This window comes from Mus caroli, chromosome 12, assembly GCF_900094665.2.
Source record: "Mus caroli chromosome 12, CAROLI_EIJ_v1.1, whole genome shotgun sequence".
Classification (NCBI taxonomy): Eukaryota; Metazoa; Chordata; class Mammalia; order Rodentia; family Muridae; genus Mus; species Mus caroli.
In genome coordinates, this window is record NC_034581.1 from 5809007 (window position 1) to 5828197 (window position 19191).

General features: G+C 43.4%; 1 long non-coding RNA gene across 1 annotated transcript in view; it reads left to right on the top strand.

Moving 5' to 3' along the window:
- Nucleotides 1–249: 249 nt before the first annotated feature.
- LOC115032768 overlaps nucleotides 250–19191 on the top strand; it is a 192680-nt gene continuing 173738 nt past the window's right edge. Inside the window, exons 1-3 of the long non-coding RNA XR_003838389.1 lie at nucleotides 250–322; nucleotides 2028–2136; nucleotides 10205–10252. This is a non-coding gene — a long non-coding RNA (uncharacterized LOC115032768). The remainder of the gene's footprint in view (nucleotides 323–2027; nucleotides 2137–10204; nucleotides 10253–19191) is intronic.

Consider the following 19191-nt stretch of genomic DNA (forward strand, 5'->3'; position numbering starts at 1 on the left):
TTAAACAACCCTTCTACTGTATTAATTTTGTGCATTTCCTATTCCAAATGTTCCTAGGCACAGATGGGTAAGGGAAGAGATAACACTGAGTGTGTTGACTTCTTCAGTATAAAAATAACTTTTCAAATACTTAACACTTGGCCCAAATTCACTCAGCATCATAGGCACTTCAAATAGACTACCCTCTAAGGTAATTTGAATACTGGTCTGATTTTTCTTCCTGCTTAATCAAGGCAATTACAAGAATGAATTGGGAAGCTCATTTGGCCCCAGGGGAAACTGCTATGACAAATGCAGTTGTAACTGGCTAAGAAGCGGAATGGTGAGAAATACCCCTTTTCTTGATAATAAAAATACAAATTTTGGTAGAACATAGTGTTATAGCACAAATAATTTTCCTTCTAAATTAAGATGTTTATAGACTAGGAATGTACTTGGAGTTGGTTGGTTGTATGCATAATTAATAACTGTTACCAAACAAGCTGAGTTTTAAAAAATATCAATTGAATTGGAAGCTGTAGTAAAAATTAAGTAATTTTATATACCCGGAGACTAAACTATAAAATTTTGTGTCAAAAGTAATTTTGGTAACAAAATAATACTTCACCGTGGCTCTGCACACTTTCTTCTTCCATTGCTGTAACTGGTTAGATTTTTTAGCAGTCTTCAGACTTTGAGAAATGGCTTTGTGAATCAAATGTCCTAAAAGTTTTTGACCTTTTGTGTAAACAAATCCTCCAACTTTTGGATCCCTTTGTGCAAAAGCACCTGGAAATATTTAATCAGAATTAAGCGAACAGCTCGACCTAAGACGCTGGATTTTTGAGTCTTTTAGGGAATGGTAGTTATGCAGAATGAAGCCTGGGAGCAGGAAGGCTGAGGTTTGTCTTAGGAAGAATGAAGAAGCCAGGGAAGTTAACTAAGAGCTTACACGCTCTGTGATGACTAAAGGCTCAGTCACTCGGGTCTTCTTTTTTGCATCATGATGATTGGCAGGGAGGGGCTTACGGTGCTGCTTATATGACCACTGAATAGATTTATCTTCTTGGTTGTGGTAACATGAAGTGGAATAGGCTTGTGATTCAGGGCAGCTGAAACTGGTGAACCATTCGAAAACTCATTAACGGAGATAATGGGGTTTTTTTGACATATTTTTGTCAAGGGGGAAAATCACTTTGAAGCAAATGAAAGTATTGTTGAGAATATCTGACGTGAAATACTCACTCATTTAAATATGAAAGTTAATTAAAATGGACAGTGTTCTCAAGTCGACTGAAGTTTCTCTAAGTTTACCAGCATCTCAGCACAAGGAGGTAGAATATTTTCCTAACTTACAAAATTGTGGTCTGCAAAGAATTGATTGAAAGAGTGAATGGTTTCAAATTTATTAATAACATGTGATTCTGAACAGAATTGCCATCTGTTTTATGGAAAAATCTAAAGTGATAAGATGAGGTTGAAAAGCCTACATTCCTCAGAAAAATTCAATGATACAGAGAATGTGCTAGCTACTTTTATGTCAACTTGACACAAGCCCAAGACATCTGAAAGGAGGGAACCTCAATTGAGAAAATGCCTCCATAAGATCCAGATATACAGCATTTTCTTAATGAGTGATCAGTTGTAGTTGGGGCAACCCCTGGACTGGTGTTCTTGGGTTCTGTAAGAAAATAGGTTGAGCAAGCCATATTGAGCAAGCCAATAAGCAGCACCCCTCCATGGCCTCTGCATCAGCTCCTGCCTCCAGGTTCCTGGGCTGTTTGAGTTTCTGTCCTGACTTCCTGACTTGGTGATGATTATCAATAATGAGTGTGGAGGCATATCTTTCAGTCAATTCTCTAAAGGCACAAGTATCATCATAAGGAATCTTTAAAAAAGAAATCTCAAAATTATTTTAAATTTATTTTGTGTGTGTAGTGTAGGCATGTGCACTGTGCGTGTGCATGTGCTTGTGCTTGTTTGTAGTGAGTATTTATGGTAATGGATATCTTTCTTTGCTTGCTTTTCATGTTTATCTTTTGAGACAGGGTCTCCGTGAATCTGAAACTCACTGAGTCAGCTCACCGGCTGGGCAGTGAACTTCAGGGATTTTGAAGCCTTTTTCACCCTACTTCCTCACAAGTGCTGGGGTTATAGGTACATTCTGTTATGTTGGCCTTTTGCATGGGTACGAGGGGTCCAAATTCAGATCTTCATGATTTTCCACCACTCACTTTATCAACTGAGCCATCTCCTCCACTCTTTTATAAAGACTTTGAGTAAAGCCAACAAGTAAAGAATACACGTTGATTGGATGTACTTTCTAGAAAGGCCTTAGACCAGAATCAGAGCTGGCTTCTACTCTCTCAAAGCTTCTTCTCCAACAGCAGGGTAAAAATAAGTGAAGAGATGTCTATAGTACCAAAAAAAAAAAAAAAATCAGCATGAAAAGACCTGTCCACATGGTTTGTCCTAGAGTCCGAGAAAGGGTGGTGGTCATCGTGAGTGAAAACTGAGTCATTTCCCCGGAGAACAGTGATTGGCCCTGGTGGCCTGTGACTTGGCTGATGTTGAAGACATCAGAGTCCTTGGCATCACTCTCTCTGCACAGCTTCATATCTAAGAGCCATCTGAAGGGCCTGAGGGAAGAACAAGCTGTGGAGCATAAGCCACCATGTCAGCTAAACCAGCTGTCCCCGTGGCGGCCATGGGGCTCTGAGTGATCTCAGGGTGAGGGATTTCAGCCAGGACTGGAAGAAGGCAATGCACCAATGACCCAATGGCTGGAACACTTTCAAGAGTCTATTTTTGTTTCAGATAAAACCAGAAACAATGATGCACTTGGGGAGCCAACCTCCTAGAGATTGATGGTGAAGTATGTGAGGCTATGAGCTCACCAATATATTTTCCTGCAAGGCAAAGCCTATGCCATGTAGAGCAGGCAAGGGAAATCTAGTTCAGGGTCATATGAGGTCAGGTTTACATCCTCAATGGCCTACCAGCATCTCCATCTCTTCCTGTGTGTGATCCATCTTCTTTTGAGTCTCACCAAGGACTCAGCTGATGTCTGGTCTTATACTGGGCAAAAAGAAGACAGAAGATAGAGGTTGTGGACTCAGGACTGGAGAGAACCCCTGAGTAGAACATAACCAAGCTAAGTATGATCCTTTTCAGGAGTGATTTGACTTGAGTCCCGAGACTTCCTTCATTGTAGACCCACAAGTCAAACAAAAAGGTTTATTCTTCAGTCAAAAGGAAGGATGGTTTTAGTGGCACTGGGGATTGAACCCAAGGCTTCCTGCATGCTGGGTAAGTGCTCTGCCACTGAGCTGTATCACAAATCTTATTTTTACCTTTTATCTTGAGGTAGAGGCTAAGTTAATAAGGCTAGCTTTGAACTCACTCTGCAACACAGGACATCCTTGAACTTGAGATCTTTCATTCTCAGCTTACTGGGCAGCTGGGATTATAGGCCTGCTCTCTGAATTCAGAGGCCTCTTTTTTTGGCCAATCCCAAAGCTATCATTGGAGAAATCTGTGTACCTAACTAGGGGGCTGGCCTTGAGCTGTGGGGAGTGTGGGCGGGAGTGGGGGTGGGTGAGTGAGAGGAGACATCTTACCAGCCTGAAGGATCTTAGATCTCATGCTAAGGTAAGAGGTAGAGTACTGATCTCAGAGGTAAATGCCAGGCAATTTAATGCTCAGAACACAGATCAGACTCATAGACCAATGAGAGGCAGTGTATGCTCTTCCATCCTTAAGGAGTCCAGTAATCTGGGTGGCAAGGAGATTGTTCTTCACCTTTAGGCATTTATAAACCAGTCTCACTTTTCTTCTCTCCCTCCTGGAACTGTGGCTTCTTGGTCCTATACCCAATGTCTGTTAATAAACATGTCCCCGAAGACTTCTGAGTTGTGAATGAGGATGTCTTGACTTTGCTAGGGACACCTGGCTCTTTGGTTGTGGATATATCCTCATCCTGAGAAGATACTGCTGTCCCCTATGGCTTCAGATGATAGAATATTACGCTTTGTGTTCATGATCAGCATCCTGAATCTGCTAAAAATTGTGAAAATGAGCATTTTTTTCTCACAGTATATCCTACTGGTACCACTCATAGAGTCTTGGGAGTCATGTGAGTTGGAAGACATGATCACCTTGTGGTGAATGTAGTAGAGCATGGGCCATTTCAAACCAGAAGTCTGATTTGGGAGTCAGGTGTCAATGATTGAGAATACCTGGGCATAGACATTGTTTGCTTATTATGTGAATTCCCGAACTACCTGTGAGCAGAGAACATTCTGGAATGTTGGACTCATTTAGACATACCCTGGGACTTATGATGGTGTGAGGTTCTCTTTTAGGAGATTAGTGGCCATGTGGTTGTCACAGAATCTTTTCCTCAGAAACGTGACAACTGCAGTGAAAGAAGAGTGAAAAAATGTTGTGCACATGAAAAACTATGGAGGATCCCAGCACCAGAATGAGTCACTTGTGGGTTCCATGGTGGAAAATAAACATGAAAGCTAAAGTCAGATAAAGTAGTAATGCACAGCACCACTTAAAGATCTCAGAATGCCAGGGCCTGAGATTCTAATACTCAAAGTATCTGAGATGATCTCGCCAACTCACTGTGGTTTCTCAATTTTCTAAAGCACACAATGCTATCCTTTTAACTATGTAATGTTAAAACAGCTTCATGTTATTGGCCAAATAACTGATTGTCTTGCCATTTTTCCAGTAGATAAAAGCGTAATAGAAAGTGTTGGAGGAGGTTTATTCATTCTTTGGTCCAAGGAGTCCATAGGTAGAAGGGAATTGTCTTAGGATTTTCATTGTTGTGAAGAGACACTATGACCAAGGCAACTCTTATAAAGGACAACATTTAACTGGGGCTGGCTTATTGGTTCAGAGATTCAGTCCATATCATCAAGGTGGGAAGCATGTCAGTGTCCAGGCTGACATGGCACTGGAGGAGCTGAGAGTTCCACATCTTGATTGGAAGGCTGCCAGAATACTGACATCCTCAGGCAGCTAGCTCTCTCAAAGCCCATTCCCACAGTGACACACTTCCTCCAACAAGGCCACACCTCCTAATAATGCCACTCCCTGGGCCAAGCATATTCAAACCACCACAGGAATCCATAGTGACCTCTGAATATTTTCTGTTTTGTCATCCTTCAGGACCCTGTAAGAGTGATTTTTTTTTTATCTTATCTCTTCTCACAATTATAGGATCTGAAATTTTGTAGGAAATTACTTCCTAGCTGCTTGCTGTATTAGCTTTCTGTTTTCCATCTAGCTTTTGATTCAGCATTTGACCATACAAGGACTACCAAAGAACAGATCACTGAAGAATGGCTAGCTATCTATGCAGATTATGATTAGGACAGGTTGTGATGGATTTCTCGACAATAGAAAATAGAATATAGTTTTTGTTTATATGTGTGTGGGTTTATGCAAGTGCCATACATGTATATATACCTAAGTACACATATTCTTGTGGAGGCCAGACATCAATCAACCTTGGGATTCATCTGCAGGACCCTTAACCTTGGGTTTTGACAAAGGCTCTCCCATAGTCTAGTCTGGATGCCCAACCCCAGGGATGCACCTGTCTTGGCCTTCCAAGTGCTGAGATTACAAGCAAACATTACTGCACTCAGCTTTTTATGTAGGTATTGGGGATTGTACATACTCACGCATGTACAGTCTCTGAGCCATTTCCCTAGTGCTAGAAAACTAGAATACTGACAGTGCGTGGCTTATAGAAGCAAACAGTATTTGTTTTGTTTTGCTTTTTTGTTGTTATTTTCTTTCTTTCTTTTTTAAAAAGTCCCTTGATGTTGCACGGAAGTATACCTATAGAAGGCACAGGTTGACAATTTGGCCACGATTGAAGGCTGTCACAACAGTAGGACTCATAGTGAACACACAAAGGTTGAGCTTTGTAGGGTGTGTGTGGCTGGCTGTTTCTAGGTGCACTGGAAAGGAAAATGTGGATTATTTCAGATACAAATCATGGTCAGAGGGACCAGAGGGGCTTCTGCAATCATCTTACAGCATAATGTGTCAAACAGGATGCCTATGAAGCTTAAAGAACAGCACGGTGTTATAGCTATACCAGATCTCATGCGAAAGCAAGGACTTCCCTAAAGAAAGGCCTGGAAACACAGAACTGGAGTAGGAACATTTGGGTAGATTCAGCTGAATTACAGTGTCTTGACCCAACTACAGAATCTCTCTGCCCTACTGGTTTTTGCTGTCATTGGTTTTTGTTTGTTCTTGGAAGTAGCCTTCTCCAACATATTTTGATAGAGCTCCCTTTGACATGATCAAAGACCTCCTAAGACTTAAATCTTGTTAGAATATCTTCTTAACACTCTTCATTGTTCATCATTGCCTCAAGAGCTTAACTAAGATCCCAGTATGCCCACAAAGGGTGACAGTGAAATAAGTCAAAGCAGTCACTGGACAGAATTAATCATGACACAGGTACTTGCTGGAGATTCTCCTCTGAAGCTGTTAGCTTAAGCAATTGACAGGTTCAGTAGCTTTTTCCTCTCCTTCTGTCTTAAACCTGGACTCAGTTGATGACCTGCACTCTACACAAATGAGTGCTTTGCACAGAACGTCTTTAGCACCCTGTAGGTAAAGGAATCCAGAGGCCTGGAAAGATTTGGAGATTTAGAGACCCCAGTTCTCCCTGCACTCCCTTCACTACTCATCACACACACACACACACACACACACACACACACACACACACACACACACACACACACGATGATCTGGTACAATGCCAGAATTTTTATTCATGCATTTCACAGAGGTAAAAATGGCTTGTCTGAGTCTGTCAGTGATGGGGGGTGGACCTGGGCCTTGAATTATAGGTTTCAAATCCATATGACCCTTTTACCCCATGTTATGACCCTATGGTCCTCTTGGGAGTTGTCTTACGTTGTTGATTGATAGGTAATATGTGTCTCATATAAGTTAACTCCTATGCTTTATTCTAGAGTTATCTGGAGAAGGCAATAAAGAGTATTAGCATCATGGAGAGGCTATTTATGTCCTGTAAGCATCAATCTACTTGAGGAAACCATGATCATCACATGGCATGGCTAGTGGCCTTTTTTAAAATTAAATAAACCCATTCTTTAATTAATATACCACTAAAAGAGTAGGCTTATTAGAATACAATAAAAATTGAACATTTGAGTTTTAAAATTATTTATGAGAGAATAGTCATAATACTATAGGTGTTACACTTAATTGCTGAGTAAAACACCAGCTTATTTTTGTTTATTATTATTGCTCCCCTACCCACCCACTCCTGCTTCTTGGTCCTGGTTTTCCCCTGTACTGGGGCATATAAAGTTTGCAATACCAAGGGGTCTCTCTTCCCAGTGATGGCTGACTAGGCCATCTTCTGCTACATATGCAGCTAGAGACATGAGCTCTGGGGGTACTGGTTAGTTCATATTGTTTCACCTATTGTTGCAGACCCCTTCAGCTCTTGATTTCTCTAGCTTCTCCATTGGGGGCCCTGTGTTCCATCCTATAGATGACTGTGAGCATCCACTTCAGTATTTGCCAGGTGCTGGCATAGTTTCATATGAGACAGCTATAACAGGGTCCCTTCAGCAAAATCTTTCTGGCATATGCAATAGTGTCTGGGTTTGGTGGCTGATTATGGGATGGATCACTAGGTGGGGTAGTCTCTGGATAGTCCATCCTTTCATCTTAGCTCCAAACTTTGTCTCTGTAACTCCTTTCATGAGTATTTTGTTCCCTATTCTAAGGAGGAATGAAGTATCTACCCATTGGTCTTCCCTCTTCTTGATTTTCTTGTGTTTTGCAAATTGTATCCTGGGTGTTCTATGTTTCTGGGCTAATATCCACTTATCAGTGAGTGCATATCTAATGACTTCTTTTGTGATTGGGTTACCTCACTAAGGATGATATCCTCCAGATACAACAATCAGTATGAGGGAGGAAAATGAGGACAGTATTTTCTTCAGTTTAGAAATTGATAGGTCTTAGAGATGAGGGTCTGGTGATGCTGAAAATTGAGGGAGGCCTGCCTATGTTGGGTGTATAGAAAATGGGGGTTTAGAGAAAGCAGGGGTGCAGGTGTCTTGGTCTTAAGGTGTGATCCATATTCCAGATGAGAGTTTGAGTGTAAGTGAAAGGAGCTAGAGACAGAGACAGAGGGAGGGAAGGAGGGGGAGGGGAGAAAGTGGAAAGAAGGGTGGTGGAAGGGAGCAGAAGGGGAGATTGGTGTGTGTGTGTGTGTGTGTGTGTGTGTGTGTGTGTGTATGTGTGTGTAGAGCAAGGTTGCCATTATACTTGCTGTACTAGGTTAGGACAAAGACAAAGCAAATATCATCCTTATTTTCTCTAGTACCAAGAGGGGCATATAATAATTTTTGCTGTGTTATAAAATTTTGAGTTACATAATGACTAAAAGCAGATAAAGATCCAGCCAGACAATAGCAAACCATGAACATGATGCTCATAAAAGCCCTTAGCCAGTCTCAGGGCTTGGCTGCCAACCTGTACTGGGGTGATATGGGTAGACAGAGCCAGGCCTGAGGAAGCCTCCAAGAGCCCAGAGGAGGTGGTTTGGGGGGAACAGAGAGAAAGGCCAGCCCTGGCCGCCAAGAACAGCAGGTTGCAATGCTTAATGTCCACACTCATGCCAGTGTGCTTAGAAACTGTTGTTATTTTTATGAGAAAAATGCAGAAAGACTAATCTGTCTATTTATGTCTGTCTGGAAACATGCAATTACTGAAGGGTTGTTCTGGGGCCAGGATCCAGTCATGAGTCTTCCTCTTCCATAATGTCTTTGAGAGAGGAAAGACCTAGATGAGCTCTGTGTAGGAGCCTGACAAGGGCTTTCAGCACCAGTGGGGCTGAAAGACAGACAGAGGACAAAGATCATTAGGTTAAACACTTTTATTTATTTTGTTTTTGGCAAGTGGTAATGCTAGGATACTTTCATTGAATCTGTTATTGCTGTGAAATCCAGAATCCATATACTACCTGTTATCTGTTATCTACCATCTATCCATCCACCACCATTCACCATCCCCCCACCCATCATCTTCCATCCACCCACTATCTACCATCCATCCTCACATCTACCCATCCTTCCTTCCTTTCTTTGAATAAGCATGTTATCCTAAACGCTTTTCTGGGCTCCAGAGACATAAAGATAAATGAGCCAAAATCTTTCTACTTGAGTCTCTGAAGATATAGGGTAATGTAGAAATCCCAGACATGAAACACAGCGACACACCACAGGGGCCACAGTATCTTTATACAGGTACAAGGTAAAAAGAAAGGGGCTGGGAAACCTGCGGTAGCTTTAGAGACTAGGTGATTCTTGATCTGGGTTCTAAAAACTGAAGCTGTCTTCTTCTTCTTCTTCTTCTTCTTCTTCTTCTTCTTCTTCTTCTTCTTCTTCTTCTTCTTCTTCTTCTTCTTCCTCCTCCTCTTCCTCCTCTTCCTCCTCTTCCTCCTCCTCCCCCCTTCTCTTCCTCTTCCTCCTCTTCCACTTCCTCCTCCTCCACTTCCTCCTCCTCCTCCCCCTCCTCCNCCTCCCCCTCCTCCTCCCCCCCTTTCTTTTTTTGCCAGATAGGCTAAGACAAGCCCTGCCACCTCTCCAGGATTCCAGAAGATACCCAGTGTGGTTCGTCCTGTTTTGCATACATCTTGAATTCCAGTGAAGTTCAGGCTTCACAGGGTACCACATCAAGTGTAGCATCCATCTGCTCATGGATGCTATTGATCTTCCGGGAACTACTAATTCCTGTACTCTTCCCACTCACTCCTCCCACCCTGTATGGTTCTATGGTGACCGTGCCATGCAGTGTCCCACATAGTCCCTGAGGGTTCTGATATTTGCTTTTGACTAGATGTCCCTCCTACTCGTTCATACTCTTCTTGGGGGAACATGATTGTTGTCCTCATATGGAGTACAGCGGGCAGAGGCACTGAGTAGCAAGAAGACTGTTTGAGTGCATCAGCATAGGAGCATGTGTGTCATGGAGCTGTGTGTGGCAAGGTGGGATCTTCTGGGGGACAGATATGGGTTGGAATGTGGCAGTACTTTGGAAAGGTGTAATGTTGCTATAGGTTTATTGAGTGCAGGATGTAGGTGACACCATCTCCTTTCACATCTGTCTTAATTTTTTTTTTTTTTTTGCCCCATCACAGGGAGAAGAGCTGGGCAAGGTTATGAAAGACCTTCTATGTCCCTCAATTGTAAGTCTTGTATTCCAGTGTTTTCCCCAGACTTTGGAGGAATTTTTTTTTTCATAGTGTCCCTCCATGAAATGAGTGCCAATGGTTAGGTGGAAGATGTCTTATAATGAATCGAGCTAATTTTCTGATAGCATGGGACTGTGCTGTGTGTGTGGGGAGGGGGCATGAGTTGGCTAAGGAAGGCAAGCTGACTTTGTAGATGAGGCCAGCTGGGCTTTGACCATTAGACTTAGGCTAGGTTCCTTCCAGCTAACTGTGGCCTTATCCACAGGCTGGCAGGGGCTGTGTGTTCCTCAGAGCTGTGGATTATGATGTCATCCTGCACAGACACTCTGACTGGGCCTCCATGGATGTGCTTGGTACTCTGTTGGCATTGAAGCCTTGTGGAATGGAGCCACAGGGCCAGGAGATACCAGGACAGGCTTGCTTGTAGAGTAGGTGGCATATCAGGGTTGGTAGCCTTCTCTATCTTGGACATAGTTCTCTCTGGAATGTGATGAGTCAGACTCTATGCTCTTATGGCTTTTTGCAAAGCTATGCATTTTATAGGTTCAGCTTATGGTCTACATGGAGGTGCCATGGATAATGTAGAAGGTGATAAGTACTGGAGAGAGACAGCCCAGGCTCTTTCCACTTTGCCATCTGAAAATGTAGTTGCCAGGTGGCCCTCAGGCTTAGTGTTTGTGTGTTACTCAGGCTGGGAAAGGGGGAAATACTTTAAGAGCCCCCCAAATGGTTTCAGAAACCTTCAGAGCTGGGTTATCATCTACCACCACCCCCTTTTTTTCTTTTGAGACAGAGTTTTTCTCAGTAGTCCTGGCTATCCTGGATCTTACTCTGTAGACCAGGCTGGCCTCCAACTCAGAGACCAGGCCATGAACACTACCACTTGCCTGGCTATGCCTTTCTTATAATCACCGAGTACTCAGTTCTGGGCCTGCTGTGTGGAGTGCCTAAGATTCTATAGAGAGAAAGATCTGACCCAATTACAGTTTCCAGATGACTTAGGAATGCAGGTACAGTGGGTTCAAAGCATTGATGAGCCAGGGGGATCCCCAGTGGGTAACACATGCTTAAAAAGCTCCTTAGAGGTTTCAGGTAGAATTTCGTGAAGCAACCATAGAATGGTCTAGGGAGAATGATTGGACACTGAGATTTTTCTTGTTGGCATAGTTAAAAACAAAACCAAACAAAAACAAGCAGGCTGGAAAAGGCTTTGCATGTTTTTATTTGAGAATCTGGGTTTGCTAAAGAAATGATTTTGGACATAGGTTCTTGATGGTTATCTCTTAGAGCCTTGAGTGGGGACACACTGCAGTTGATGTTCCAGCTAGCCCGTGCCAGCTCAGGATCTTGAAGACTCCAATCTTTGGGGTCTGAGTGAGCAGTACAGCCTCCACCCACCATGGATATATGGAAGCCAAAACCTGAGCAGGGATGAGACTGAGCCAAGACTGCACAGCAGGTTGAAGGCCAAGCTGGGGTGGAATTTTAACATCTGGATTCTTTATTTTTTTTTAATTTTTAATTTTTTTTGTGCCCCATAGCATAGAGTGCCTTTCTGGCCCTTTGCCTTTCTGTTCTTCCCTTCCTCCACAGTGTCAGAGTTAGGCAAGGACTTACCATCACGGTACATTCTGAGTGCATGTTAGGCAAGGATAATTGTTAAGCTGCATTCTCTCTCTCTCTCTCTCTCTCTCTCTCTCTCTCTCTCTCTCTCTCTCTCTCCTCTCTCTCCCTCCATCTGTCTCTATCTATCTATCTATCTATCTATCTATCTATCTATCTATCTATCTATCTATCTATCATCTATTGTGTGTGTGTCACAGTGCACATATGGAGATCGGAGGACCATCTGTGGTGTTAATTCTCATTTGCCACCATGTGTGTCCGAGGAATCAAGCTCAGGTCATCAGACATCAAGCCTTTTTGCTCACTGAGCCATCTCTATGTCCTCCTCTCTGCTTTTTAATCATCCCCTCTAATTTTTCCATTCCAAACTGTCACTCCATGTCATGTTCTTGTGCATTCAGCTGCTGTGCACTTCTGTCTCCTCTAGTGGCTGGGGACACCCCCTATCTCTTACATGTATGTCACCCTTAGGGAACCCCCGGCACTCTGGAGGTTATACTTCTCCTTCAGACTCATTAACCTTATTAAACCTGTGAGGTCTCCTCTTCTGGGCCTAGGAACTTGAAGGAAGGCCTTGGTTCATAAGCATCTTGGTATTCCAGAATGTATCAACATCTAGAGAATGTATATAATAAACTCGTGAATGCAGCTGCTTTGGTCATGTGTATTCAGGTCACATCATTTATGTTCCTGTCTTCCCCAGAAGATCTAGGGGTTGAAGTAACATTTCCAATAGAAGCATGATATGAGGCCCCTTTCCATTCTCCTGCAAACAGAGATCTCCAACTCCTCTGTCTAAATGGCCCCCAGAGGCCTGCAGGGTGTCAGTGTTTGTAAAATTTTGGATGCATGAGTTGAGGTCCACAGATACCAGATGTCCTCTTGAGTCAGGCTCTGTGTACACATGCTAGAGGTGGCCTGAATAGATGAAATTACTGTCTCAGACCACATCTCCTGGGAGACTGAGAGAAATAACAGGCTGGCCACAGACTTGGGGATTTCCAGACAGGTTTGGGTAAATAGCAGGGGATCTTCACCTTCTGGCCCATCAAATCTTTTATTAGTAATTTAATAATTGTTATCTTATCATTCTTACTTTTGACCCTGGAGATCTAGGCAATGGCCTTGTAAATGACAGGCCAGCAGTCTACCACTGAGCTGTACTGCCAGTCCACATCCATGTCTACAGACAGTAGCTATTGTGCACTAGCAATGGGCCAAGGGTTTGTTTGCATCTGTATTTTTAATGTACATAAGGACTCTTGTGGTAGGTACTAATATCATTCTCACTTTGCAGAATTAACTGAAGCTCAGGGTTAAAGTGGAAGTCTGATGCTAGAATTTGAACCCAGGGCTTTGAACATGCTGGGCAAATGCTCTGCCACTAAGTTGCATCTGAACTGAGGCCATCCTGACTCTTGATTTTTTTAAAAAACATTGTGCAATTCATCTCTCAATGGCTGCCTTCTTCCCCAAGATTATGATGCCCCTATCTGCCTATCTGTAATTTAAGAGGTTCTCTCTCTCTCTCTCTCTCTCTCTCTCTCTCTCTCTCTCTCTCTGTCTCTCTCTCTCTCCACAACACACACACACTCACACTCACACTCACACATTGGATGGATTCAAGATGTAGACACCTGATGTGGATCTCCGACTTGCAGGGCTTAGGGCTTTGCACTTAATCAGCATTCCTCACTGGAAAGCAAACAGAGGAACAAAGGACTCTTTCCTGCATACTTGAGCTCACAAGTAGGATCTTAGACTCTAGCATTGAATTATCGCTCATTGGAATACCCAGAAGTCCAGCATTTTGCTTTAGCAGGGAACAGAACTACAATATTAACATAGGCTAAGCATCCCGAGTAGAAGAATTAAAATATTTTATAGCCTGGAATTTTCTGTGCATCAACACAATTCCAGGAGTGAAAAATTTCACACCTGACCTGATGTGGCAGGATGCTGTATAAACATCAATATGCTAAAAATATTGCATAAGGTGCCAGAGAGATGGCTCATTGGTAAGAGTACCTGCTGATCTCCCAGAGCACTTGAGTCTGGTTCTCAGCTCCTATGTAGAATGGACTACAACCATCTGTAACCTAAGCTCCAATGCCCTCTTCTGGTCTCCATGGACACCTGTACCCGTGTCTTAGTCAGAGTTTCTATTCCTGCACAAACATTATGACCAAGAAGCAAGTTGGGGAGGAAAGGGTTTATTCAGCTTACACTTCCATACTGCTGTTCATCACCAAAGGAAGTCAGAACTGGAACTCAAGCAGGTCAGGAAGCAGGAGCTGATGCAGAGGCCATGGAGGGATGTTCTTTACTGGCTTGCTTTCCCTGGCTTGCTCAGCCTGCTCTCTTATAGAACCCAAGACTACCAGCCCAGAGATGGTCCCACCCACAAGGGGCCTTTCCCCCTTGATCACTAATTGAGGAAATGCCTTACAGTTGGATCTCATGGAGGCATTTCTTCAACTGAAGCTCCTTTCTCTGTGATAACTCCAGCTGTGTCAAGTTGACACAAAACTAGCCAGTACAACACGTATGACACATATATTTATATTCATACACACACACCTCTCTATACCCCATATATAAGCCAAAATATAAACATTCTTTAAAATAGTTCATAAAATTACCTTTATTCTGTGTAATGTGTATACAAAACATAAGTAAATGTCATGTTTAGGCTTAGATTCTTTGTTCTCATCATCTCATTGTATATTCCTGTCGTGGAATATAAATATTTTAATATTTGGGAAAAAACCCGAAACACTTCTGGATCCAAGCATTTTTTTAATAAGGGACACTCAGTTTGTACTTTCGTTTTGTTTAATATTACTTTGTGTGTGTATGTGTGTATATGTTACATGTATGTGTTCTATATGTGCACATACATGCATGCTTACTTTCCATATGGAGGCCAGAGATCAACAGTGGGTGTGTTTCTTGATTACTATCGACTTTATTTATTTATTTTTTGAGGCAGATACTTTTAGACTGAGTCTAGAGCTCACTATAATTTGGCTGGCCTGGTTGGCCAATGAGCTCGAGGGATCTGCTTATCTACCTCAATCTTTGCATAGCTCATTCCTGCAACCTTTGTGCCTGGCTCTTTACATGGGTGATGGAGATCTCTGAGTTTAAGTCTTCTTGCTTGTGCTGTAGTTGCTTTACTAACTGAGCCTTCTTTCCATCCCCTGCCCTCCCAGCCTAGTCTATGTTTTTCTTTGTTTTCATTATAGCAGCTCCAGGTCTTACTTTGTTCTCTCTTAGGCTGTGGCCTGACACTGCAGAAATGATCTTCTGCTCTGTTTCCTGAGCCCGAGAGCCATTTTCATAGTCTGAACTTTGCAAACTCCCCCTTGTGAGGGTCAGGCATGTGCTGAGAACAGGAGGGGCATCTAGAGAAGTAGCAGATTTCATATCTTTGGACTTAACGTTTTGATTTAAAAACATTTATTTATGTTTATGTGTATGGGTATTTTATGTGCATGCATGTCTGTGTACCACATACATACAGTGCTTGAGGAGACAGATGAGAGTGTCAAATCCCCTGGGACTAGAATAACAGGTAGCCATGAGCTATTATGTGGGTGGTGGGAACCTATAGGTGCAGAACCTATAGAAGATCAAGCTAATGCTCTTAACTGCTGATCTATCTTTCCAGCATGGTTTTGATGTTTTAATCTGCCATTTACTACTTCTCAGAGCCTCAGCTTTTTTTTTCATCTGTTACATGCAAAATCTTTCCCAAATGGCTGTTGCAAAGAGCTGGTGTTGTTTTTCTGAGCCACAGTCCCAGTTTCTTGTTTGGTTAAAGTAGTGGTTCTTAACCTGTGAGTCTCAACCCTTCACAGGTCAAATGACCTTTTCACAGGGGATGTCACCTAAGACCAAGGAAAACCACAGATATTTACATTATGATTCATATCAGTAGCAAATTTACAGTTATAAAGTAGCAACAAAAATAATTTTGTGACTGGGGGGTCACCACAACATGAAGAAATGTTTTAAAGGGTCACGTCATTAGGAAGATTTAGAACTACTGTGTTAATGGGCATCATAGTGAGATATCAGGCAGCCACCTCTCATATAGGTCTTGATTTTCCCTGTCAGTGGTGGATGCTTGTGGGGGAAAGTATAGATAGGACTTTGTCTGTTCCCTGGGGAGGATCTAGGAAGGACAGCATATGTCCAGTAACCTGTTGCTTGAAGGAGAAGGGTGCTTCTTCTTGGGTTCCAGGGATGTCACGAGGCACCAGCTGGAATCAGTGTTGAAAATCCCACAAGTTGTCAAGGAGAAGAAGGAGTTGGCCATAGTCCCAGCTTGCCTAGTAACTCTTCTGATCCTGGGGATTGTTATTAGTTATGTATTACTTTTTTCCTTTAGAGAAGTAGAGACAGGAAAGGTGCCAGAGCCCTGTCGTGGACAGGCAGAGATTTATGGCCTCTCAGCGTTTTGGGTTTCTTCCTGTCCCCATGAAGCCTCTGGGGTAAGCAAGGGGCCCACCAAGCTGCTCACAGCTGGAGGGGTTGGAGAGGAGGAAGGCAATGCTTTCAGTTCTGGGATGGGTGCAGGAAAAGAGGTTTGGAGCATCTTTCCCCAGCTTATTGAATTCTCCTCTGCATCCTTTTGTGGGGTCCTTAGCACCATTCTGTCCTTGGTGAATTCTCTGCATCCTTTCGTGGGGTCCTTAGCACCATTCTGTCCTTGGTGACTCACTCGCTCCAAATCTCCCCTGGAAACTCTGGATGGAGTGGAATCCAGAGCCACATTCAATTTTATTTCCAGTGGTAAAACATTTGGTGTTTGTCTCATGCTTCGTCTAATCCCTGGCTCCTTAGTGGAATTTGCCTTCTGTCCGTGGGGGATGGGAAGGTGGATGGACTTCTCCTTGTTCTTTGATGGGTCTCATGAACAGAAAGACCAAGTGGTTTTTTTTTTGTTTTTTTGTTTTTGTTTTTGTTTTTTGAGATAGGGTTTCTCTGTATAGCCCTGGCTGTCCTGGAACACACTTTGTAGATCAGGCTGGCCTTGAACTCAGAAATCCGCCTGCCTCTGCCTCCCAAGTGCTGGGATTAAAGGCATGTGCCACCATGTCCGGCAAGACCAGGTGTTCTTTGAGGGCCAGGTTTAGTCCTTTCTATGGCCCAGTGCGTATCAGGACACACTAGTGCCTTAACTCTTCTCTCAGAGTGCTTGCAACCTCAATGTACCCTCTTGGGTTCACACAACCTGGGACCTGACACCAGGCTGAAACTGCACCTCCAGATTTGCCCCAGCCTGGGGGGAACCCTCCGTTTTGGCTGTTACTTCTCACTTCCCTGACCTTAGCAGCTGGGGAAGTCTGTCACTAGTCCCCCAGGTGCTTGGGAGTGGTTTTCACAATCTGGTGTTGAGAGGCAGTCTCTGCCTCAGACTCTCAATCCTGGGGACTCTTGAGGACTGGCTTAATATGGATGCTCTCTTCTCTCTAGTCCTTTTGCATTTGAAGCACTAAAATGGGGTCCTGGGAGAAAGGATGGTATGAAGTCAAGGATGAAGTTGGGAATAGTGCTCCCCCTTCCCTCCATGATGGGTAGGGAGGTAGATGTCTACTCTCTTGGTCACTTGGACAGGTGGAAAGTTCTTTCTTCAAGTAAGATGTCTCACCCCAGAAAAGATGTGGTGGCCCTAGCTTGTTGTCTGAGATTCCAGACAAATGCTGTTCCTTGCTGTATCCAAGCTAGAGTTCTACTTCTCACAACCCAGAGTGAGGCAGAGGAAAACATCTCTCCTGGAGCTCTGTGAAGGACTCATTGTCAGCTTGGAGGCTTCTCATGAGCCCGGAGTCTCTTGTGAACCAGATACAGGCAGTAATTACCGGACGATGGTTCCAGCGGAGCCTGAGTGTGCTGTTCCTGGGAGAGCTCTTGAGACCTCCCTGAATTCAGGGTTTGAGGGATGAAAAGATGACTCATAGCTCCCACGCTCTGTCTCTATCACCTTTCTCTAATTCTCGTTCACCCTCTATTTCTGTGATGTTCTCATGAAGTTGAAGGTAATCTAGCTGGCTTGGACAGGGAGCTAACCGATTTCAAGTCACAGAGGTGCTGAGTGTGAGAGTCAAGTCAGCTGAGATCTAAGACGTTCTGGCTTAGGGTTAACTTTTCTGCTTCCGTCAAGGCCCTTTGTCTACTTTAGTCACTCAGCTTCTGGAGTGATGGCTCTGTCTATGTTAGACTCAGACACACACCTAATGCAGGTAGGTAGACTATCCGAAGCTCTTCTCAGTGTTTCTCCCTTGAACACACACACACACACACACACACACACACACACACACACACACACACAATACTCTCTTCCTCCATCCCTCTCTCTCCTCCTTCCCTCCCTTTTCTCTCCCTCCATTTATTTATTTTTTCCTTCTTCCTTCCTGTCTATTTAATTTTTCAAATAATATGTTCACTATCATTTAAAATATGCTCTTCTTTCGTAATGCTCACCCCTCTGGATTCTGGTCTCGTATTTACTATGCCACCATCACTTTATCAGGTGCAAAATCCAAAAGTTATCAAGTCTTTTGAACGTGCCCTAGATCATGTGTGGCAAAAGCCAGACTCCTCACCTTCATGATCTGAACACTTAGTGTGGGTCAGGGTGACATCTATCTGACCTCTCTGGCTTTGTGGGAATAGCACATCACACAGCTTGGCAGCTAAAAGCTCACACCCTCCCAGGTGCTGTCTGTCTTAGGTCAATCTGTCCTCCCTAAGTGTCCCCCCCTCTTTGTCAGGAAGCTCCTGTTAATATGTTCCATTCTTTGTATCAAGCAACTGTCTTGCAAATAGTGTTGTTGGTAATTCATGGGATGGGCTGTTATTTTTGGACCTGCAGTCTACAGAGACAGGCTTAAAATTGAATACGTTTTTTCCCTTCTCTTTTCAAGTTTTCTCATATTATTGCAGAAATTACAGAAAAATATTTGGCTCGTCAGGCCTGACAATATATATGGCTGGTTCCCTGTCATTGTGTTAATCCTAGAAAAATAAACTTTTTGGCATCTTTCAGATTTTCCCTGGGTGGGAGGGGACATGGACTCCCCTGTGCACTGAGACCTGTGAATGCTTTTTTTCTGCCTAGCAATGTGCTTAGGAGGAGACAGCCCCGAATCACTGGATTGGGTCAGCAGTAAATGTTGCTGTGTCCTGGTAAGAACAGAATGTTGGGGTTGTGTCAAAAGCAGTACACATCCATTCAAGCTGAGGACACCAGGACACTGAAGACTAGAATAAAGAGCTGACACTGTAGGACCCCA